Source organism: Equus caballus, chromosome 23 (assembly GCF_041296265.1).
Source record: "Equus caballus isolate H_3958 breed thoroughbred chromosome 23, TB-T2T, whole genome shotgun sequence".
Classification (NCBI taxonomy): Eukaryota; Metazoa; Chordata; class Mammalia; order Perissodactyla; family Equidae; genus Equus; species Equus caballus.
Window position 1 is genome coordinate 55,627,868 of NC_091706.1, and position 25,535 is coordinate 55,653,402.

The 25,535-nt window shown below is 36.5% G+C and overlaps 1 long non-coding RNA gene across 2 annotated transcripts in view; it reads left to right on the top strand.

The window, feature by feature from the left end:
* The window catches only part of LOC111770116 (uncharacterized), a 32,750-nt gene that overhangs the window by 854 nt on the left and 6,361 nt on the right, over positions 1-25,535 (top strand). The window contains exons 2-3 of one of the 2 annotated variants that reach the window (XR_002803064.2): positions 1,859-1,918; positions 4,747-4,872. This is a non-coding gene — a long non-coding RNA (uncharacterized lncRNA). Of the gene's footprint in view, positions 1-1,858; positions 1,919-4,746; positions 4,873-25,535 lie in introns of those variants that run through there. The other variant, XR_011431781.1, reaches the window with a different exon arrangement.

Sequence of the window (25,535 nt, forward strand, 5' to 3'; positions counted from 1 at the left end):
TCCACCCCATGCCCCCATGAACTTTTGTACAGGTTTGAAGGCATTCTGGAAAATATACATTTTACTAAGTTTACTTTTCTCTGATCTCCCTTTCTGCTCCTCCAACCTAGAGCTACATATATTAAGAGAGGAAAAATGGAAGGAATGGGAATGCTAACTAATGGAATAAAGGTGTTTTTCTTGACACTTTGAAAAACAGACTAAAGAAATAAACAATAAATTTGGAAATTGGGTCTTTTAACAAATGAAAATTTTAGGATGTGATAAAAACAGTTCCTGTAAGTGTATGCATTAAATGTATTAACCTTGTGAAACATAAGGTTGCACCTGGGAGAAGTTAACACAGTTGGAGGTTATTAAGACACATCAACTCACTCAGCATTAATGAGGAGAACTTGAGCCTAGCCTGGAACACAGTTGTACTGAATTGGCAAGAATTGTATACCTAAATGTAAACTGAAATTTTTTTAGGAGGGGAGGATATATCAAGCTCAAGGAAAAACTGTATATATGTTTAAAAAAACCCCACAAAACCAGAAAACTGCCATCCTGCAAAAGTGTTTTTCCTATCAAAATTTCCTAGCTTATTCCATAATAACTTATATAATATGTTAGTACACTCTGAAAGAAGGATCTTTAGTACCCGAACAGGTAATATGTTCCATTTTCTATTTTTATTAATACAATTATAGGCCTGATTTATTTCAGCCCCTACTGTATGTGGCAGGGAAAAATAGAGGACAAAATGCTTTCTTTGACATACATCAGGGACTAGATTATAATCAATAAAAGCAAACTAAATTTGGAAAATATATAAGCTAGGTATTAAATAAGTAATTCACCATCTGTAAGTCCCCCACCAGTGGGTAATTGTTGACAGTCATGCTCAGGCTTCAATGACTAATGGAATATAATGGTTAATCCCAAGTGATCTTGGTTCTTTACTTTTAGGAACTTGTCAAGAAATTTTGTTTCAGGTAAGAACAAGATCATTGTGTAAGAATCCTATAAAGATTCTAAAGATTCTCCTGCACACTGTCTTTTAAGTGTAAGTTCAATACCTAGTCTTTGGGAAAGCATTGTTTTCGAGCTGTTATGATTTCTTTGCCCACGTTAAACAGCAGGGTTTCTGGAGTCATATAGAAATTGATTCCAATGCTTGCAAGCTGAATGACTTGGACAATTTTCTTAACCACTCTAGACCATGCTTCCCTCTTTAGTAAAAGTAAAAGAAGGACCAACTCCTACGGTTGTGATGATTTAATGATACAAAGTGTGAGAACGTGCTGCCTACTAAAATGTAAGCCCTATTGAGAAAGACATTGTAATTGGGTGCGCTCAACATGAATTCTCAACCTCCTCCCTTCTTATCTTACTCTAATTTAGAGACTAGAAAGTTCAATATTTGATTCCCCAATATTCCCTGCAGCTAGTAGTGTCTGTTGACACATTTTTGGCAAATTGAATGTAAAAATATATTTGCTGAGGGGTCTTCTGAAAAGACTTTGGCTTTTTTGAAGGAAGAGACACAATTGCCACCACCTTTTGCCCCCTTGCCCTACTCCCTTCTTCCTACTTGGATATTGTGTGATGTCTGGTGGTGGAACAAACGTCTTGCAGTTTTGAAGCAATAAGTTGAAGGCCAATGCTGAATGATGGTGGAGAAGAAACACAGGAAAAACCTGGGTTCCTGATGGCATATTCGAGCTGCTCAATTAGTCCTGGACTTCCTCCCTCTGGACTTCTTGCTTTATATGAAAAAGTAAACTGTTCTTTATTTCAACTATATTTAGCTGAAGATTCTAACTTGACGCTTCCTGATATGTCTGTTACTGTTGTTGTGTTTTCCTGTTTGTAGATGAAATCTGCCTTCCTTATTTACATGACCCTGGATGTCTGCCATTTTGAAGAATTCCAGGTAAAAGATTTCTCCTAGACTCCACCCATAACCAGGTCCCTGGTACTCGGGGGGCGGGTGAGGGGGGGGGCGGTGATCAGCTCAAATTAAAGAAGGAGTGGGTTTGTAAGGACCATTTATTTGAGAAAGTCCTGCAACTGATAATGCTTTTTGAGGAATTCCCATAATTGTCCTATAACAGATTGAACCTAAAGTTTATCTAGTGCAAATATCTTTCCCCTTTCCTTTCATCATAAAATTTCTCCTTGCCTTTGTTTTCAAACAAACATGTAGGTGTAGTCACCTGGAATGTATTCATGCTGAAATATTCAGAATATTCACCTTGAAAGACTATTAACACATTTAATTGAAGACCCTAGTTTGCTGCCATAGCCAAAACAATTTTAAATGTCTTTTTTAGGAATTACGTTCAGGATCTGAATCAAAATTTTAGGGAATGCCAGCAATGTCAACAAATATGTTCTCTGAAGATTGGATTTGATTTTGGAAAATATCCAAAAGTTGTTCAGAGTCAAATCTAGTAAATTAAGTAAGCAACCACTTACAAACTGGGATTATTTTTGTTGTTAAAAAAAAAAACAAATGTGTACACAAAATAATCAGATCTGAAACGGGTCTAACAATTTGTTGTACCAGTGATGGCATTGTTCAAATAAACATATGTCTTCCCAAGGTGACTGCTTTGGAGGTCCCCACACTTGGTCACATGTGTTAGCTAAACTCATCAGTCTCATAGCCACATTCAGTTGCAATTTCTCTGAATAAACCAGATGTTTTCTTTTCACCTTTCCCCTTCCATTCTGTCACAAATTTCTTACTCTGAAACAGGCTCAGTGTTCAATTGCTTCAAAGCCATTTTTGTAGTACTTTCACTTTACTATAGTTGATTTTTTAAAAAAAGTACAAGTAGCAAGGTAAAATTGTGTCACGGATGAGATAGAAAGATTTTGAATCAAACAGAATTTCATTTGAGCTCCAACCTTACCACTTACTAGCTGTGTGATTTGAGTGATTATTTATTCATTTAAGCCTATTTTTTTAATCTGTAAAATGGAGATAAAAATAGTACCTATCTTAGAGAGTGGTGAATATTAAATAGGATAATAAATGTGGGCTTTGTGTGTAATGCTTGGCAGATAGTAAGTGATCAACAAGGATAATTTAGGATAATACTATGTTAGACAAATACTGAAGTCTTTGAAATATTTAAAATGTAAAGAATATTAGGCCATTTATAGCAGTTGCTACCGAGAACTGAAACTCCAAAACTCAAATTTTTGATAGTTTTGAAGGCATTCTGAGAATGTACATTTTACAAAGTTCACTTATCTTTGGTCTCTCTTTCTGCTCCTCCAACCTATAACTACATCTATAGGAGAGGAAAAATGGAAAGGACAGAAATGCTAACTAATGGAATAAAGATATTTTCCATGACATTTTGAAAAAAAGATTAAAGAAATGAACAATATATTTATTATGAATTAATTATGATTTAATCATGGATAATTAACATGAACTAATCTGGATATTTATATATTATTTTGTTTGATGCAGTAGAAAGAAATATGGTCCTAAACAAACCAGTCCTGGGTCCAGTGTATCCAATCTAGATAAATCTCAATCTACCTAAGTGTCATTTTTCCTCCATATAATGTAGCTAATGCCTGTCTTCCCAGGGAACTGTTCTCAAAAAATAGGTAAGAACCTGGTAATTACTTCTTTCTTCCTTGTTAATGAAGAATAGAAAACTGGATGCATTTTCTAAAGCATGAGGAAGTCACTACTAAGGCGGTTTATAAAAGATCTCCAGGAGTATTTCATTACTCAGAGAACTCAGATGAAAGTAGAAGGTAGATGACTGTTGATTTAGATCGTGTGTGTTTATGACATATCAAGCAGAACTGACTGAACGAAAATCGGTGTTTTGGTACAAGTTACTTAACTCCTCTCAGCCTGCTCCTTCACCTATTAAATGAGGAAGTGTAATATGAATGTGCTTTTCAGTTAATTATTTGCTTCTAGTTAATTTTAACAAAATATAAAATACTATTTTCTCATTTGACTCAACAAGACCTTCCCCTCACTGACCTAATTGTATTTGGCACAGAGGAGGATAGTATGAAGAAGGCGTAGAGAGAGACGTAAGGGGAGATGAGATAAAATCTTTCAATAGTTTTTGATTGACTAGAGTTTTTTACGTATTTAGTGTACAATCTCAAAAAGGAAATTATATTTTTCAGAAAAAAGGGAAAATCAAAGTCCTCTGAAAAGTACTTAGATTTTAAAAATTTCCTATTTTACTAGAAGAGAAATATCATGAATAATATGTTATTGCTATGCAGGAAGCAGTTTATTTAGAAATAAAGTTACATATATGTTAAATTTAAATGTTTTTGATATAGAGAAGACGCCACTGCAGACCAATGGTTCTCAAAGTCTGAGCTACAGACAGCATCATCATCCCCTGGGAAATTGTTAGAAGTCAAATTATTGGGCCTCATCCCAGATTAATTGAATCAGAAACTCAGGTGAACCTAGTAAACTATGTTTTAACAAGCCTTCTAGTAGATTCTGATACATGCTAAAAATTTGAGAACCACAGCTGTAGACTTGAGCAAAGGAATATGTCCCTTGTAATGCGCGTGTGTAGTTCCTCCCGTCGAGAGAAGGAGTCTCTGTCCACACCCTCGGAATCTGGGTTGGTTTTGTGAAGTGCTTTGACCAGCAGAATGTAGCAGTAGTGACAGTGTACCAATTCTCTACCTTGGCCTCAAGAGTCCTTGCACTTTTCCTTTCTCTTGTTTTATATGGTACCGCCATATAAACAGTCCCAGAGGAGCCTATTAAAAGATGACAGCACACATGGAGGAGAGTCCAGGTGTCCCAGCTGAGGCCATTCAGACCAGCGTAGGAGTCAACTCCTAGACATGTGAGAGAGCTCAGCCAAAATCAGGAGAGCTGCCTACAACACCCACAGCTGATGCACGAGTAAGGCCAGCCAAGAGTAGAAAAACTACCCAGCTGACCCATATACCTACGAGCAATAATAAATGCTTACTGTTTTAAGCCACTGAGTTTTGGGTGGTTTGTAACGCAGCAGTGTGGGAATTGATACACCCTACCCAATGTGTAGAACATGCACTATTCTACTCCCTACTTAAAGAACCTTTACAATGATGACACTTTAATGAGGTTAAGACATCATGATATCTGTGAGGTGATAACATTTGCTTAATAAAGATCATTTTAAAGATTGCCAAGCAATTTATATACACCATTGCTAATTCTTACAACAACCCAGAAAATGTGGATATAATTATCAATTCCACTTTACAGATGAAGAAATTGAGAGTAATATAGGTTGAATAATTCACTCAATGTCACACACTAGGTGGTGGAGTTGACATTGGAACCCATGTCCTTTCAGTGCCGAAGACTTTATCTTTCCTTTCTGCCATACTGTGGGAACTGGAAGGACTATACATACTTTCCAGCCCAAAACTCTTATTTTTGAGGTAAAGAAACCAAAGAAGTGCAATAACTTGGCTAAAGTGATTCACAATATAAAGTTTTCAATCTCTATAATTCCAAATACTCACCTCTGATTGCAAAAATGGAGACCCTGAGCAACAAGCCCAGAGTCGTTTTGACCTGGGTAGAGGAATTTTCACTTTTAAATAAGCATAACAGGTGATTCTGCTGCAAGTGGGCCATGAATTATCTGAGAAAGGCTGAGTCAAGTGAGTCCTGGGGCCAGGACTCAGATCCTGGTCTTCTGATTCTCAGCGAGGTCAGCTTGAAGCTACAGCAGTGATTGTCAGCAGAATAGGCAGAAGGAGTCCGTCTGGTGCGGCAGTCTTGGCAGGAGGTGGTCTGTCACAGAGTCACCCTAAGGGGCTTGTTCAGACCACCAATTCAAGGACTGAAACGTCCTCTCCCTACTCTCCCTGCATGGGAACCCTTGCTATAGTAAACTCTTGGTGGTGGTGGGTTTATTTATCTTCTAGAGTCCGCAGGTGTATAGGGGTTAACAACAACAACAGAAGTTGAGAGGTATTACTGCATCGCGTTATGCTGCCTCAATTATTTAACTGGTTAAATTTACTCTCACATGGTGAAATCTAATGAATAAAGGCTCCAGTGAGAATGGGATTTTGAACACAGTGGGTATATAACAACGACCTTGGGTCCTACTCATAGAGCTTAATACCATTCCCTGATGGGGGCTTGTAACTCCGAGCCTAAGTTTAGACAACACCTGTGTCAGGGAGAAAGCAGTATATGGATCTTTATGTTTGAAGTTTTTAGCTTAGCATTGATTTGGTTCAAAGGTTTTTCTACTTGGACCATAATTTTCTAGGAAGAAATCTGGTTTGTTCTTCCATTGCTTTGCTAAAGGGTATTGTTAGATCCTTATACAATTAACTGACCTACATGCCCATGCTCAGATCTTATTCACCGCCTGTCCTCGTGCTTGAGACCTGCCTTTCAACTTCCGTGATATTAAACAACCATCTACCTGCCTGAGTATCTGCTCATGGTTTGCTACAGGATTGACTTGCCAACTGTGCTTATGTCCTGTCCACTTCACGCCTTTATTCCCCTCACACCCTCCGCAAGAAGATAAAAGATGGAAACCCTTCCTTGGAAGGCCTATCTTTTGGATAATGAACATCTTGCCTTGTTTCTATGTTCAGACACCCAGTCTTTTTTCTGCGCTTCAGGCTCTCTCATTGCAGCTGTCTCACCGTCACCCAGGTCTTAGAAATGAACGGCAGCAAGAGGAAGTGGAACATGGGTTACTTGTCTAGTCCTAGAAAGGCAGTGTGGTACAGGTATCCAGAGGACAGTGTCTTTTTGATTTTCTAAATTCTGTGGTCTCTATGAGGCAAAGTTACCCAAAAGGAGCAGTAAGATGCTGACAGGGAGCAAGTTGTCCAAGACAGCTACTTTATGTTTGCCTAAGGCCAGCCCTGTAGCCATGGACGTCCAGAAGCGTGGTCTAGAGAGGAAAGTTGTGCCATGTTTTCACCTTTTATTTACTGTATTAGTTGTCTGTTGCTGCTGTAACCAATTACTGCAAACTTAGTGGCTTAAAGCAACACAACAGAACAATACGAAACCTCCCAGGTCACAAGTATGAATTGTGTCTTACTGGGCTAAAATCAAGGTGTTGGGAGGGCTGTGTTCCTTCTGGAGGCTCTAGGAAAGAATCTGTTTCCTTGTGTTTTGCAGCTTCGAGGGGCTGCCTACATTCCTCAGCTAGTGGCCCCTTTCCATCTTCAAAGCCGTGATGGTGGGTGGGGTCTTTCTCATGTTGTATCATTCTGACACTGACTCACCTGTCTGCCTCTGCCACTTATAAGGACTTGATTTACATTGGGCTCACCTAGATAATCCGAGATGATCTCCCCATATCAAGGTCAGCTGATTAGTACCATTAATTACATCTGCAACCTTGATTGCCCTTGGCCGTATTTTTACAAATCTTGGGGATTAGGACATGGACAGCTCAGGAGTTGGGGGGGTGGGGCACTACTCTGCCTACTACATCTGTGTAGAGAAGAAAGAAATTTCTTATGGTAAACAAGTATGTGTAATGTCATCTATTCTCTAGGATTCACAAAGACAAAATACAAATAAAAATGTGCCAAGCCTTTTTTTTTTTTTTGAGGAAGATTAGCGCTGAGCTAACTGCTGCCAATCCTCTTTTCACTGAGGAAGACTGGCCCTGAGCTAACATCCATGCCCATCTTCCTCTACTGTATATGTGGGACGCCTACCACAGCGTGGCTTGCCAAGTGGTGCCATGTCCGCAGCCGGGATCCCGAACTACCGAACCCCACGCCACTGAAGCGGAATGTGCGCACTTAACCGCTGCGCCACCCCGCCAGCCCTCACCCAAACCTTTTGACTTTAGGGAATCCATGTAAAGTACTGAAAATTCTAATAAGGTTGTGAAGAAAATTGTTATGCAGTTGACTGTATGAATGTAACTTTTTAAAAGCATATGTGGTTCTGGAGTTCATGTTCTGTAAGAATTGTTTTGAACCTGAAACGTTACACCTCTGTACATGAGGAAAGCATTTGTAAAAACCAGCCCCTCCCAAAGAAATGGGGATCTAACTGAAATGGCTACAGGTAGAAGCAGAGGAAACAGAACAAAAGATGGTTTTGTAAAAGTAGAAGGAATTTTTTGCATTCGTATTATGATGTAATAATTTCTGTCTCAAACTCTCATCATTTCCTCTGGCTCCAATCCTGGATCCCATCTATGCTGTTGATTTTGCAGCCAAGTCAGTAATTTAAGTGCTAAGACTTATTCTGCATGCTAAATTCTGTTTACAGAATCAAAGGATTTTCGAAAGGGAGTGCTTATCTGGAATTTGGAGATGAGATCTATCCAAGTGCAGAGAAAATCTTGTCTGAGAAATAATTAAATTACAACACTTTTTTATTGAGCTTGACATCCGTTTGTTAAACAAATTAAATGTCTCCTTGTTTTTATCTTTGTTCATTTTTAAAAGAAAAATTACTTTATTGATTTTGTAAGTATAACAGTTGCTCATTATAATGAGTTTAAGTCATGCAGAAAAATAAAAAGAGGTTTTTTATTTACTTATTTTTATTTTTTTGAGAAAGATTAGCCCTGAGTTAACATCTGCTGCCAATCCTCCTCTTTTTGCTGAGGAAGACTGGCCCTGAGCTAACATCCACGCCCATCTTCCTCTACTTTATATGTGGGACGCCTGCCACAGCATGGCTTGACAAACGGTGTGTAGGTCTGCACCTGGGATCCAGACTGGTGAACCCTGGGCCGCCGAAGCAGAATGTGCAAACTTAACTGCTGTTTCACCAGGCTGGCCCCAAAAAGAGGTTTTATAAAAAAGTCACCCTAAATCACTTTTTACCGTTATTGACATATAATACATGCTATTTTTATAAATAAGTAATGAATTAGAAAGGAGCCAAATGAAGCTGAAATGAATTGGAAGGGATTGCTAAACTTTTAATAAATGTAGTGTTCAGTACAGGATATATTATGTCTTAAGAGATCCTTCTAAAGTTAAGAAGAAATTGTTAAAAACGTTAAAATGTTGACATCATATCTTTACAACCTACACATTTCAATTGCAGATGGCGTCGATTGTTTGCCTGCTCCGAGAGAGGAAGACATGAGCCTCTCCTTTGTTACCTCTCTTGCCTCTGGATCTTGTTGTTTATATTATTATTTATATATTGCCAAGGATAATACATTTACTTTCTGTTCTTCAATTATTTAGATATATTTTAAATTGATTCAGTGTTCACCCAAGATCTTTTATCCTTCTCCTCTTTTTACTTTCATTTCTTGAGTACCTGGATTTCATTATCAAGTTGTGTATTTAGCTGTTGTTTGGTTTTCGTTTGGTTTTTGTTTTTGTGAAGAAGGGTGCATGAGTGTTGTATTCTTCAGAACTCTTTCAGGTATTATTGTTAGATTACATTTCTTTCCTTCAAAATTTCTTAAATATTTCCTAATGTCGTCTCTTACTGCAGGTTACTGTGGAATAATATGAGACCAGCATGGATGTTTCCCTTTAAAGGGCATTTGCTTTGCTTTTTTGCTTGCCTAAAGAATTCTTTATCCTTGAGTATCGGTAATTTCACTAAGGATTTATCTCAGCGAATAGTGTTCCCAATCAAATCACCTTGGAATATATGTTACTTTTAGATCTGCAGGTTAAATTTTGCTTCATTTCAGAGAAAGTTTCTTCTTCATTAAAAAAAATTATGTCTTTGGCTACATCGCTGTGTTCCTCTTGGTTTCCCACCTAGGAGACACTGACTGCCCTGGTGCACAGAATTTGTCAGTCCTCCGCTTCTTTGAGCTTCTTTCTGATTGCTTAATTTCTTCTTTTTTCATCTGTGTCGACTGTGATTATCTTAGCTCCTTCCTCTCTTTCATGCTTTTGAAATTTAATATTAGTTCTTTAATGATATTGTTTCAATCTTCTATTTCCTTAGGTTTGCAATCCCTCTTCCTCGTTCTGCTATTTTTAAACTCATTTTTGAATTCTTCTTTGATTATTCTTAAGTTATCCTAAATGGCAAAGCCCTTGCAGAGAAATGAATTCACTTTCTTGCATTATGTTTTTTCTAGGCTTGGTGCAAAGTCCATCTTTTATATGCTCTTCCCTGCTTCCTAATTTGTTTGCGTTGTAGCTTTGCTGTTTCTTTGCATCATGCAGGTGCACGGGGATCTGTCCAGACCTGCATTTATTTTCTTATAATTAAAGGAATGTTTTGACAACCTCGCCATCTTAACTAAGACCAGTTTGTTTTCTCCTCTTATATAGAGTTTGATGGCTGGGAATTCAGTGTTCCAGATTTTTTTTTTTCCTGGACCATGAAGGCAAAGTGGGGAAGAGGGAGAACTCAAGATTATGTGACTGTCTGGGCTCTGCTGTCACTTTACACATTTTCCTAGAGGTCTTCTACCAGGGTTCATAGCTCCTGCTTGGGTAGTTGTGGTATATCTCACTCTTATTGGGGAATATACTTGGAATTAGGGTGCTTTCTTAATTATGAGTGTAGACCTCACTTCTTTCTGAGAGAGAGCCCACACCATTGTTCACTTTCCTTGTTTCATCTCCCTCCCCTTAGTGACTGTTTCCACTACTCCCCAGTCAGAAGGAAAAGATAAAGTTGCCCGCTTCATTTTTTTTTTTTTTTAAAGATTTTATTTTTCCTTTTTCTCCCAAAGCCCCCCAGTACATGGTTGTGTATTTTTAGTTGTGGGTCCTTCTAGTTGTGGCATGTTGGATGCTGCCTCAGCGTGGCTTGATGAGCGGTGCCATGTCCGCACCTAGGATTGAACTGGCAAAACCCTGGGCTGCTGAAGCAGAGCGCGAGACCTTAACCACTCAGCCATGGGGCCAGCCCCAAGTTGTCTGATTCTGATGGTACTTTTCCTGTTGAACAAACGAGATCCATTAGCACCTTATTCTTGCCTTTCCTTAGCTTTCTTAGTGCCAGTGGAGATGGAATGACTTCTCTGATGGGTACCAATGCCTCTGACCTGGTGGATAAATCCATCTAACTCTAGGTTTTATTTGGCGGCCCCTTTTGCTGTTACCCTACGTGATGTCGTCAGCTTAGATTCTTTAAGTTATAAATGTAATGTTTATGTCTCCCACCTGCCTATACCTTGTGTTATTTCTCATTTTTTCCCCTTCAGAACACAGGTAGGCCAGAAAGACGCCCTCAGAGACCTCAACAGTATGGTTTGGGTGCAAGTGGGGCAGGTTGGGGGTTAATGCTGGGAGTCTCTTCATGCTGTCTTCCAGAATTCTCTACTGATTTCATTGGCCATCTTTTTTTTTAATGGGCTTGGGCTATCCCCCTTTCCTTGTATATGTAATTTTTTGGGTCTGGTTTTTACATTTTTTGTAGTCACTTCTATTGTTTATTTTCATTTGGTCATCTTTATGTGTAAGTCTAAAGTTATTTTTTCTTTCTAATTAACTTTATTTTTTTGAATAGTCAATATACAGTACAAAATGCAAAAGACACAAACACGTTCACAGGGAAAAGTAGGTATCCTACATACTCCTGTCTCCCATCTATGTGGATCCCTCCCCTAGAGGCAATTACAGATACCAATTTCCAGTGTAAATCTCCAGAAATATTTTCTGTGTATACAGAATGCATACATGCATATATATATACACACACATATATATTCTTTCTAGTTTTTTAAATAAAAATAATAGCATACAGCATAAACAGTTTTACCCTTTTTAAAAACTTATTATACCTTGAAGGCAGTTCCATATAAAAATATATACAACTGTTGCATTCCTTTTAATTGTGAACAATGTTTCATTTTATGTTCATGCATAATTATGTAACTCAGACTCACTCACAAGATGTAATAAAAGCAAACTTTTGTTTCCCCACCTGTTCCTTTAAAATTTATTTAGTGAGCCTAATCTTCCCCAACTCCTACGTGGAAACTTGGGCAGGTTCCCGTGATTTTTTTTGCTCCCTCTTAGGAAATGATAGTCCTACAGTCACTTTGTCACAAACACAAAGTGAATTCGGACATCAGAATGCACTGTCCCACAGGTTATCCCAAATTCAGAGAGAATCAGTTCGAAATTGATTTAATGCATCAAGCTTCAGGTTAGAAGTCTGCTGAGGGAAAGGGAAACAGGGTCTCTTTGATGTGAAACTCCTCTTCCCTGTGGAGCCCCTCCAACCATCCTCCCCCAAAACCACTTGAAATTTGCTGGTTTCTGAGCCCTCCGGGGTCAGAGCTGGGAGGATGGGGAAGGGGAAGAAATTTGGAATGACCCCTTTTAAGCTAAATTTCTTCATGCAGTCTAGACTGGGCACATGTTTACTGTGGTCTCTCTCTGGTGGGCTTTTCAAAGTTCACTGCTGGGTCCTGCTGAATGTGACCCTCTTGACATGGGCTATGTACCTTTTCCTCCAGCAAGCCCCTTCCTGTCCTGCCTCAACTTACATTTCTCCAGCAGGCCATCCTATATAGGGACTCAATAATGAGTCCCTTCACTCTCTACCAGGTTCAGAAGCCCTCTTAGGCCAAACTAAAGATGGCCCCAGCCTAGTTCTTTCTCTTCTGTCCATGGCCAGTCTGTAGGGAATCACATCTTTTCCCCTGACAATTTTGGGACTGTCGGCCACTCTCGCCACTGCAGAACTCTCTTGGCTTCACCATCAATTGGTTACTCAGCCCTTTTTTTACCGTCTGAACTTCTCAGCTCCTGTGGAGTCGCCTGCAGGAAACACACCTCAAGCCTTCTCGCTGGACCCAATGAAGGATCCTTTCTAGTACTGTGTTGAGCTACAATGGTGTCTGAGGCAAGAGGAAAATGTGCACCCCTGTATACACTTATCAAAACATCTTCCAATATTTTGAACCAAGTAGAAGAAAGTTAAAAGCTCTTTTCCCACCACCCACCCAAATGACTGTGTATAAAGCCTCACTGTTGTCCAATGTGTTTGCAACTGTTTGTCAGCCCATGTAAACATGCCCAGTGGGAAAGACACAATGGTTGTGCTGCCCCAGAACCAGGGCCGTTTGGAAATGACTCTTCTGTTGCACAATAATGCCAGGTCATAAAACAAACAAACAACAACAGCCTATCTTTAGTTAACATTTTGATATTTTGTTCAGTGTGGATTGGTTTTGCATTAATTTTGATTTTTAAAAATCCTGCATGAAACTATTATTTACCTTGATTGGTGTGTTTTTGGCATTTCCTTACAGTTTTTCAATAACAGCTTTTTTGAGATATCATTCACATATCACAGACTTTATATATTTAAAGTGAACAGTGGAATGGGTTTTAATATATTCTCAGAGTTTTCAACAATCACAATTTTAAAACATTTTAATTACCTTTCCCCAAAACACATTAGCAGTCATCTTCCTTCCCCCTAAGCCCTAGCCGAACACTAATCTATTTTCTGCCTCCATTGATATACCCAAGAGAAATGAAAACATATGTCCACACAAAAATGTTCACTGCAGCAGTATTCATAATAGCCAAAAGATAGCTCCCTTAAGTTTTGCATTTGGCCCTGCTCCTTCCTTGAGCTAAAAGAGGGAAAATCCCTCATTCTTTCCCCAACACTTCTCTCCAAGAAGATTGTGTCACAAAATTCTCCCTCTTTCCATACTGTGAGTTGTTTTTATAGCTTGATCCAGCTGAGACATCCACCAGTCTTTTTTTCTTCTTCTTTTCCCCAAAGCCCCCCAGTACATAGTTGTATATTCTAGTTGTAGGTCCTTCTGGCTCTGCTATGTGAGATGCCCCCTCAGCATGGCCTGATGAGCAATGCTAGGTCTTTGCCCAGGATCTAAACCAGCAAAACCCTGAGCCACCGAAGCAGAGCGTGCAAAATTAACCATTGGGACACAGGGCCGGCCCCCCACCAGTCTTGAAACTGGCTCTGATTTGGTAATGAAAAAGTACTATGGTTAGCACTTTAAGAAACAGACTCTAGAAATAAGGTAGCTGGGCTCACAGCCTGCCCTTGCCGGTTACAAGTGAAATTACTTAAACTGTCTGAACTTCAGTTTCCTCATCTGCAAAATTATGATAATAGCATTATGTTCCTTGTGGAATTCCTGTAATGTTTACATGAATCAATTCATATAAAGAGCTTGTAGTAATGCCAAGCACTCGAAAAATTAAATGTATTAGTGATTATTTTTAATATTTTTATTGTAGTAAAAACATATAAAATTTAGCATCTTTTTTTTTTTCTTACTGAGGAAGATTTTCCCTGAGCTAACATCTGTTGCCAATCTTTCTCTATTTTGCTTGAGGAATATTGACCCTGAGCTAACATCTGTGCCAGTCTTCCTCTATTCTGTATGTGGGGTGCTGCCACAGCATGGCTGACAAGTGGTGTAGGTCTGTGCCTGAGATCCAAACCAGCAAACCGGGGCCACTGAAGTGGAATGCGCCAAACTTAACCACCATGCTTTGAGGCCGGCCCCCTAAACTTAGCATCTTAACCATCTTTAAATGCACAGTGCAGTGTTAAGTATATTTACATTGCTGTGAAACAGATCTCCAGGACTCTTTCACCTTGCAAAACTGAAACTCCATACTTGCCAAACAACAACAGCCCTTCGCCTCCTCCCCGCAGCCGCTGGTTATCACCATCCTACTTTCCATACCTATAAATCTGACTACTTTAGATACCTCAGATAAATGGAATCATATAGTATTCGTCATTTTCTGACTGGCTTATTTCACTCAGCATAATTTCCTCAGGGTTCATTCACATTGTAGCTTGTGACAGGAATTCCTTCCTTTTTAAGGATGCATGGTATTCCATGGTATGTACAAAACACATTTGCTTTATCCATTCATCCACCGATGGACATTTGGGTTGCTTCCACTTCTTGGCTATGGTGAATAGTGCTGCTATGAACATGGATGTGCGAATATCTCTTTCAAGACTCTGCTTTCACTTCTTTTGGATATATACCCAGAAGTGGGATTGCTGGATCATATGGTAGTTCTATTTTCAATTTTCTGAGGAACTGCCATACTGTTTTCCATAGTGGTTGCGCCATATTACAATCCCACCCACAGCGTGCAAGGGTTCCAACCTCTCCAAATCCCCATCAACACTTGTTATTTTCTGTTTTTCTAATGGGTGAGAGGCAGTATCTCATTGTATTTTGATTTGCATTTCTCTGCTGATTATTGACGCTGAACATCTTTTCATATGGTTGTTAGCTATTTGTATATCATCTTCGGAGAATGTCTATTCAAGTCCTTTGACCATTTTTTAATTGAGTTATTTGATTTTTTATTGCTGAGTTGCAAGAATTCTTCATATATTGTGGATATTAACCCCTTTTCTGATAAATGGTTTGCGAATATTTTCTCCCATTCCATAAGTTGCCATTTACCCAGTTGGTTGTGTTCTTTGATGAACAAGTTTTTAAGTTTGATGCAGTGATTGTTTTTAAATGTGCTTTGTAAATTCTATATGTAACAATTTGTCTCTGGAATTTCATCTATGTCTTGCTGGAAACTTCAATTTTAACAACCTGTAATATTTATTTGGCTTGTTCCTTATTGATGGAAATTTAAGTTTTTTCCAATATTTCGCTATTCCCAACAATTCTGTACTTCTTTTTACACGTGTCATTTTTCATTTGTGAAGCACATTTGTAGCAAAAATGCCTAGAAGTGGAATTGTTGAATAAAATGATTTATACTTTAAAAATTTTGGTATGGTTCAACTTGTACTCCTATCAGCCATTTATGAAAGTACCTATTTTCTGACACACAGAACAATACAATACAATGTGTAATCAAACTTCCTGATTTGCCAATCTGATAAAGAAAATAATTGCATCTTCTTTTGTTTTTGAGGAAGATTAGCCCTGAGCTAACTATTGCCAATCCTCCTCTTTTTGCTGAGGAAGATTGGCCCTGAGCTAACATCCATGCCTATCTTCCTCTACTTTATACGTGGGATGCCTACCACAGCATGGTGTGCCAAGCGGTGCCATGTCCGCACCTGGGATCCGAACTGGCGAACCCTGGGCTGCGGAGAAGTGGAAGGTGCAAACTTAATTGCTGCACCACTGGGCCAGCCCCAAATAATTGCATCTTATTGCCATTTTAATTTGCATTTCTTTTACTATAAGGGAAAGTAAAAACATTTTATAATTTAAGGAGGATTTTTTTTCCTTTTCTGTGAAATGTCTATGTCTTTTGCTCATTTTGGGAGACTTTAAAAAAAAGTTAAAGATACTAAAGAAATATATTAAGAAATGTAATAGTAATAAGTTAAATATATTAAAGAAATAATTATAAATATATTAAAGAAATTAAATGATTGTCTGTAATATGAGTGGTAAACTTTTTCCTGAATTTGCGTATCTTTGAGTTGGTTTATGCTATTGTTTATTATGCAGAAAATTTTGAGTTTACATAATGAATTTACACATTTTTTATGTATCTCTTTTTAAAAATCATACTTGAAAAAGCTTTTCCCACTTCTGAGAACTTTTGTGGCTTCCTTTTTTTCACAGTACGTTTTTGATCCATCTAGAATTTACTACAACATGAGGTATGCAGAACGAATTCAAAGTGGTGTTTCCCAGTTATTTCCACACTATTGCCTGAGCAATCTAATCTTTTTTCTCATTTATTTGTAATGCCTCCTTTGTCATTTATTATATTCCCATATGTATTTAGGTCTATTAATGTTTCATTGATACACACATACGTTCATGCACCAATCTATCCTCTTTTAATTGATGTAGTTTTTCAATGTCTAATACCTGGCATGGGTATGGCTCTCCATCTGGAATACCTTAATACTTGAAATGAAAGGACTTTTTAATACTTCTATTTTTCAGAATTTCCTGGTTATTCTCACTTGATTATTTTCCACATCAACTTTAGAAGCAGCTTGTCAAGTTTCAAAAATGTTGTCTAACTATTTTTATTGGGATAAAATGAAAGTTTAAAAATTAAATTAAAGAGTATTAAACTATTTATGAGCTTAAATTTTACTATCTAAGAACATGGTATACCTTTCTACATATTTACCTCATCTTTTGTGTCCATTAGTGGCATTTTTTTGTTTTTCTCATATAGAGCTAATACATTACTTGTTAATTTTATTCCTAGTGTTTTATCTTTTTGTTGCTATTTTTAATTGGATCTTTTTACATTATATCTTCTAAGTTATTGTTTGAATATATGAAGCCTACTGATTAAATATTAATATTATACTTAGCCATCTTACTGATATTTGGAATAGTTTTTTAGCCAATTCTCTTGGATTTTTCTAGTAAACAATTTTACTGTCTATTAATAATGATAATTTATTTCCTCCGCTCCAATGTTCATTTCTCTTACTCTTCCTGATATCCACTTGCATTGACTAATGCCTCCACAACACTTCCTCTCCACATAGCATCATGATTGCTCTCTCATTTTATTCAAGTCTCTGCTCAAATGTCCTCTTAACAGAGATGTCCCTGATCACTCTATATAAAATAACAATGCCTCGCCCATCTTTACAACCAACCTTACTCTTTCTCTTACCCTGTTTTATTTTTTGCCCATGGCAGTTATCCCTATCCCGAAAATTTGTAAAGGAAACCTCAATTAAATCAGAGTCAGGAAGAACTGTAGGGGGAGCTCTAAAGCCCTATCATACATCATCAATTACTCCAAACAGGAAGAGACTTAGCCTTGCAACTTTGACAGGAAGTAGAACTACTTTACTACCAAAGGAAGATTTCTCTCCCCACCCAGCAACAGCTTAGCCAGTGAGAAATGCTACCGCTCAGCCATGAGAAGCCTTGGCCACCCTGAACTCTTACTTACTTCCAATGGACGATTTGTCTTCAGAACAGCCCCTCCCTAGTCTCCCTTTTTCTCTATAAAAACAAGCTCCTCTCCTTTCTTCTCCAGATTTGCCTAAGGTTCACCATACCATGCTGTCCTGAATTGTAATTATTTTGGCTATTTCCAAATAAACTCATTTTGAGGGTAAAATAGCTGGTGACTTTGCTTTTGAAGTCAACACCTATCTAATATGTGTTTATTTTGCTCATTTATTGATTTTTCTCTAATAATGGAAGCTCTATGAAGGCAAAGTATTTAGCTCTTCTGTACAAAGATTCATCTCAGCTGCCTAAATATTGTCTAACATCTCTTGGCTCTAAATAAATGTTTATTGAATGAGTGAATGACTGTTCAAGAGTAATGGTGACAAAGAATATATTTTACTTACCCATGATTTAATGGGAATGCTTTCATTGTTTCTCTATTAAGCCCAATGCTGTGCAGTTGGTATTTAATGTTTATTTAAAATCTATTTTGTTTAATTCAATAAAAAGATTAAAAAAAATGGAACTTTTAGAAAAATTTTTAGTTCAGTGGTTTAAATTTTTTAATTAAAAAATAATTTTTTTCTGGGTAGTTAGGCCCATGCAGATGGAATATTATTAGTTTTTGAGCCTTGATAATTGTATGGCTGAAGTTTAATGTTTGGCTTTGGATCTTGTTACTATCTCATTGATTTTTTTTCTCAATTATTTCTTTGTTTTGCTCCACTCTAAATGTAACACCCATACAGAAAAGTGCACAAAATACAAACTTTTGGCTCAACGTCTTAACACAAAGTAAAACTCGTGAAAGCACTACCCAGATTAAAAAATAGAACATGGCCCAAACTCCAGAAGTATGGATCGTGCCACCTCCCAGTCACTACTGATCCCTGTCTGCCATCGTGACTTCTCACACTATAATTTAGTTGTATTTGTTTTTGACTTTATATAGATGAAATCACACAATGTGTATTCTTTCCCCTTCATTCTTTTGTTAAACATTATAAAATTCATCCATATAGTTACTTACAGATGTAGTTTGTCCATTTTTACTGTTGTATTGTGATATTTCATTGTGGGAATATACCACTTCTTCCAGAATTCCCAATCCCCTCTCCCTACACTGAAAAGAGGGATAATTGTAATGTGCTGTTTGCTCCTTTTCCCCTTGCCTATACAGAGTTTTCTGGCTCCTTTTCCATTGCTAAACATAATTATTGCCTCTTATTTTTCTTTTGTTCTTGATTTTTCAAGGCCTCTATTTTTCTTAGCCATTCTACACTTAACCTCCATGTCCTTATTCCAGTCTTTCTTTTTTCTTTCCTCCCGGAACCCACTTCCCCCCACCATCTCATGCAGAATATTATGACAAAGGAGAAAATATATCAATCACAAGCTAAAGTACTTTACAAATGAACTGTGAATTTTTATTTTTTAATTTGTTGAAAACACCTTATTCTCAGAAATATCTTAGGTATGGAATGCTATTTCTTTTCTATAACTTTGTGTTTGAGAGATATGGGTTAGTTCTTTTAGCTTAATTTTTCAAACTTCTAGGTGTGCCCATGAAGGGATTTAAAAATAAAAATTATTTTCGATGACATGGGAGAATTAAAGCAATTTAGAAAACAAATGTATCTTGTTTATGTAAATATAATTAGATTTAAGGAAGATTCTCATAAATTGAATTATTCCTTTAGGGGGATATCTTACATCATCTTTTCGTTGAAACTTAACCTGAAAATAAATAATTCGAAATAATTTTGTAACCATTTGAGTGGCATTAACTTCAAGTATTCTCTCAAATTTTGTGGTCAGTTTTGGTGTTGCTGTCTTTTAACAGTGGGCATAATTTGAAGTGTTGATCTAAATTTAAATATTAAGATTATGTTATGTGCCACAAACAGCTTAACTAATATTTCGATTTTACTGATAACATTGCTCACTTTTGCTTTAAAAATGAGTTCTGCCGTGTGACAAAAATTTCTTGGAACCATTTTCTGTAGCAAATGGATGAGAAACTGCTAGACCTGTTTGGTTGGTTCCGGGTTTTGAAATAATTTAATTGGACTTGTTTGCAAGTTTAACCTGTAGACAGTCTGGAATGAGGATGCTCCAGTATCTCAAATGAACAAAGATATGAAAACCTGTCCTCTCTTGAATATCAAACAGCCTCAGATCAATGGCACTGACATTCATCTACGGCCTAATAGTTGTGAAATGTGTTTCAAAAACAGGTAAAAACAAAGTTACTCGCCATCCTCACACCTGCAGAGTACTCAGACGTAAATAACAAAGCAATCATTTATTATTATAATAGTAAATTTTGAAAGGAGAAAACAACACACTGCTTTCCAGGAAGGAAGTTCGCTCTTTTAGGTGCCACTGCTGTTTGTTGATTCATTTTGAGATTACAACACAGGTAAAATGACTTTTCTAAATTTCTTTCTTATTGAGCTATAATATGAATTTATTAACTAAATTAATTCGTGTCGGATATATACATACAATTTAAACTCATTTAAAAATTATAAATGAAGAGTTATTTTTCCTTCTAATTACTTATTCTCATAAAATAAAAATCTCCACTCTGTAGTAAACTGGAAGTGTTACAATTGTGTGCGTAACTCTATGCTTAAATGGGAATATATTTTATGTAAATTTGAGTACTTTATAGGAAAACTAGTTGTGAAATATTTAATGTGCAAAAGTTCCACACAATACAATTTCTAGCTAAACTTCTGAGAGTGGATATATCATAAGAGACCTTTCTTGAGACAGCTATAGAGGTGAAAAAATTTATAATATACCACTTAAATATATCCATTGAAAAAAGTGTTTGTCTGTGCTTCCTCCTGAAATTACATTAAAACCACAGTCAAGGACTTAAAGAGAAATAAATTCTCAAGGATAAATTGAATGAAAAGGGAGATAACATTTATCAATGTTGCAATTATTCTTCTGAGCAATTATTGTGAATTTTAGTTTCATAACTTAGTGAGACTAGGGGGCAAGCATTGTTGTTGGAAGAACTTAAGCAATTGGAGCTACCTGAAAAATGGAATAAGCTTCCTCATAAGACATATAGAGAGAGAATTTCTCATCATTGGTGAGCAATCAAGCAGAGATAGAATCTCCATATATGGTAATGCTATTGGAGGGTACTGAAGCATCTGATGGGTGTGTGTGTACGTTGTGAAGAGTGGATTGGAGCTGGGGATAGTGTGGCAGAAGAGGACCAGATGATTCCTATAGATTTTTACCCCAGAGTATCTGTGATTCAAATATTATAAAATTCCTTTCTTATTTATAAAAGTATTATGTTTCTATATTATTATTTAAAAAATCAGAACTGTCATCTTTATGATAACAGCGACTAAGAAATTGAGTTTAATAAAATTTTTGAGTATCTACTAATTTTTATTCGTTATTTGACCCCTTATAGAAGAATCACAACTTGACGATTTTTTAAAATAAAGAAAATAACTCATTTATTTCCAAATAACTTGTAATTGTGCTTCAATTGTGTTGGAGTTAGTGCCAAAGCTTTCAGTTTACCAGAAAATCCTGGGGCTTCAGTTTTAGAGATAAATAGAAAGCATAAAGTAAGACCAAAAAATAGAAGTCACTATTTTAAAAAGCTAGAAAGTTGGCTGAAGTGATTTTCTGTTTAGAGCCAGACTTAGTCTGAATCCTGAGTTTGCCATTTTCCAGCTCTATAATCATTAGCACATGGTTTATCCCTTTGGCGTTTCAGTTTCTTTACCTGTAAAATGGGGGCATAGAATCTACCATAGGGCTTTCTTGAGTATGTAACGAGATTAAGCACGTGATGGATTTAGCACATTGCCTTGTAAACGCTTAATAATTGTTGGCCATTAATGGCAGAATGATGTTGACATTGTTGACTTTTACCCCCATGCATAACAGATGCAACCTATGATAGCTCTAATAGTATACCATAATAAGCTCTAGAGCTAATAACAATCTCCTGGAAAATCTCATTTGGTAGACTTTCCATGGAATTCTGTGAAAGGTTGTGGATAACAATCAATTTCTCACTCTTCCCAGAAAAATACCAAATAGAGATTTAACATATACAGATAATGATCACTATTTTGGCATTGTCCTAGAGAATCTAGATAAGAGGCAGCATCTGTGCTGGAAAATCTGGTCCCCTATATTCATTTGGTTATGTAAGTAGCTATTGTTAGGTTACATCGCTGTGTAAGGGTTCAGCTGGCATAACAAGATGCTGAAGTGTTTTAAATGTATGAGCCGGGTATTCCTGTGTGACTACATGCATTGTTTACTAATGACATTAAGTGTAGGGTAGCTCATTTAAAAAATTGGTCTATTGTGTAAAATAAGCCTGCTTTAAAATAAGACCATGTATTTTTTTAATCCGAAAATTAATGTTCCTGAAGAAAATGCAAACCCATTTTAATGGTTACCATGCAATTCTAGTAAAAATATCTGGCAAAAATGATCAGCAATTACTTACTGTTAAGCCTATTTTACTTGTACTGAATGGAAAGAGATTTTTTTTAGATTTTAATTTAAGGAATATATAATAGTAGGAACCCAGAATCATAATGTTCATATAGAGTAATGGTTTATTAACTACAATTCATGTACCCTGTGACTAGGTGTGAATTCCTTTTGAGTTTTAACGTTAAAAAGTAGCAAGCAGTGCTAGTTTGCTTAAAAAGAAACTGACTTTTGTTGTAACTGGCTGCTGGAAGACATTTTTTTAAGTTAGATAAAAATGTAGGAATAATCTAGCAAATGGTTACAAAATGAAAAACAAATCAATTAATACTTAGAGTTGTTAATTTCCAGCCTCACCTCGGACATCAAGTTTTCTGATTATATATAATGTAAAAAACATATTCATAGAAGTAAAACAAAGAGGGAGAAATCAATTATTTCTTCATATACCATGAGAATACCTTTTTAGGCTTGCCAAGCTTAACTAATAACACTCTCAGAAAGAGCGCTCTTCATAGTGGCTATAAAAATGGCCTAATTTGAAAGACAAAGTGTTGACCATGCCTACCCAGTAGGTTCCATTAAGCAAACTCTTGAGGTTTCATGTTAACATAATGAAAAATTGTACTATTCCTTGTAGGCTAAATTTTTCTTTACCTCCTTAAATCAATAGCTAATGATATTTTGTCCAACTCTGACTGTATCTAAATTTCAAGTTGCCTTGCTGAAAATTATAGACAGACTGCTTTCAAAGTATTCACCTTCTCCTTTTACTTCCTTTTCCCGCCCCATCCAAATCTTTTAGAACTAGTCTTTAGAATACATGTGATCAACATTAATAAGAATCACTTCGGCATAGCTATTTTCTTCAGATGTCAGGGAAGATGTTCTGTTGGCAATTGGTTTAATTTCTTCCGTCTCTTTTATAAGGAAACATTGGAGTCCAATGTGATTATTCTTGCATTAGCCAGGTAATTTCTCTAGGGTGGGAGGCTCAATTTAATTTAACAATAAGCTGCTACGTGTATAGGGAAAGGGCATTTTGGGCAGAATCTTGATTATTTTTCACAAGATTCAATGTACTATACTTAAATTCTTCTTGAATCTGTGTCTCTGAAGGTTTCATAAATTTTAAATTCTCAGGTCCCCACCTAATGATATAGTACTGTTTTAGATTACATTTAGATTTTTCTAGTATGAAAATTTTCAAACAGGCACAAAAGTAGAAAGAAAAGTAAAATGAATCCCTCTACACCCATCATCCAAATTCAACAGTTATCAAGATTTTACCATGATTGCTTTGTGATTATTACTTTGCAGGAGTGTTTTACATACAGTTTTTTTTAAAGAATAACAAACTACAGAAAAGTGCATAAACCGTTAAGAACATAACCCTATAAACATCCACATCAAGAAGCAGAATATCAGCAGAACCCTAAGAGTCTCCGCATGCCCCCTTCCAGCCTCTACTCCCAACTTCAAGGGCAATGAGTGTTATGACCTCTATCACCATAGATTAGTTCTGCTTGTTTCTGGAATTTTACATAAATGAAATCATATAGTAGGGACTCTTTTGTGTTTGTCTTCATTTTCTCAACACTATGTTTATGAGATTCATCCGTGCTGTAGCACTGTGCTGAAGTTTGTGCATTCTTGTGGTTGTCTGGTATTCAGTTGTATGAATAGGCCATTATTTACCCATTTCACTGTTGAACACTTGGGTTGTTTCTAGTCTTTGGTGTTAGAAATCGTGCTACTGTTAACATTCTTGCACATGTCTTTTGGTGAACGTGTGTGTGTGTTTCTGGTGTGTATAACTTTGCTGCAGTATTCTAAAGCAAAGTCCAGACATTGTCATTTCACCTTTACAGACTACAGCATACTTTAGTGTGCATCTCTAAAATGTAGGGACATCTCCTCACAAAATCGTGATTGCTTGCTATCATCTGATGTCTTGTCCTTTATTAATTAAAATGTATTTTTAGTACGTTTTTAAATGGGGAAAACCCCTGTCTTCAGGATAGCTTTGAAGATAAGGAGTTGAAAATGTTGAAGTTGAAAGTAGTTGATAGTAGTTGTTTTTAGATTTGATGGACAAATCAGTAAAACAATCAACAAGTATTTATTCCACTCCTTTTTGCTGAATCACCTAACTCATCTGTTTGACAGTATTCTCACTCACAGACTCACTGACTGACTGGAATTTAAGGGGAGAAAGTAATTCCTTTTGATAAATCTCTAGTGATGGAATTGTTTACATTATGTATCAAAGTAATAATTCAACTCATAAACAAAATGGACTGTGGAGCATACCTTAATGAATACTGACAAGTGAAGTTTTCTGAGTGTAGCAAATGTTACTTCTATATGATTCCTGATAAGTGTGTAGAATAATTAATAATAGTAATCAATATAATTATATATAATATATTGTATAATATAAAATATATATGTTATATAAATATATTTATATATTATAAATGCATAATTATTATATAATAATATATGAATTATATGGTAATTAAAATGAGTTATATTGATATATTAATGTATTTTAATAAAATTAATGTATAGTTATTATAGTTAAATTAATACAGTTAGCCCTCCTTATCCACAGTTCTGCATTGGCCCCATTCAACCAACTAGCCATTCGAAAGGCTTATTATGGTTGCGTCTGTACCAAACATGTACAGACTTTTTTTTCCAGTCATTATTCCCTAAACAATAAAGAACTATTTACATAGCATTTATATTGTAGTAGGTGTTCTAAGCAATCTAGAGATGATTTAAAGTATACAGAAGGATTTGCATAGGTTATACGAAAATACTACACCATTTTTTATAAGGGACTTGAGCATCCTCAGATTGTGGTATATGAGAGTTGGGAGGTCCTGGAACCATTCTTAAGCAATGACTGTAATTCATGATGAAAACATTCAAGGGGATATTTTAACAAACAGATCCTAGACTTGATTTCATTATTTTATGAACAAATAACATTTGAAAGAGGTGATCTTTTCCACTTGGGATGTATGAGAATGATCAAGTAATTTGGAATACTTTTGCTTGTATACTCTTGGTTCATGTTCTCATATTGGATCACTTCTATTTTATAGAAAGTTGATTGTTTTGGGCCCTGATTTTCCTTATTACTTTATTACTCTAGACACTGAACCTTGTTTCAGCAGACCCTGCCCGAAGTTCTGATTTTCTAGTGAACCAGCTGTGTGATCC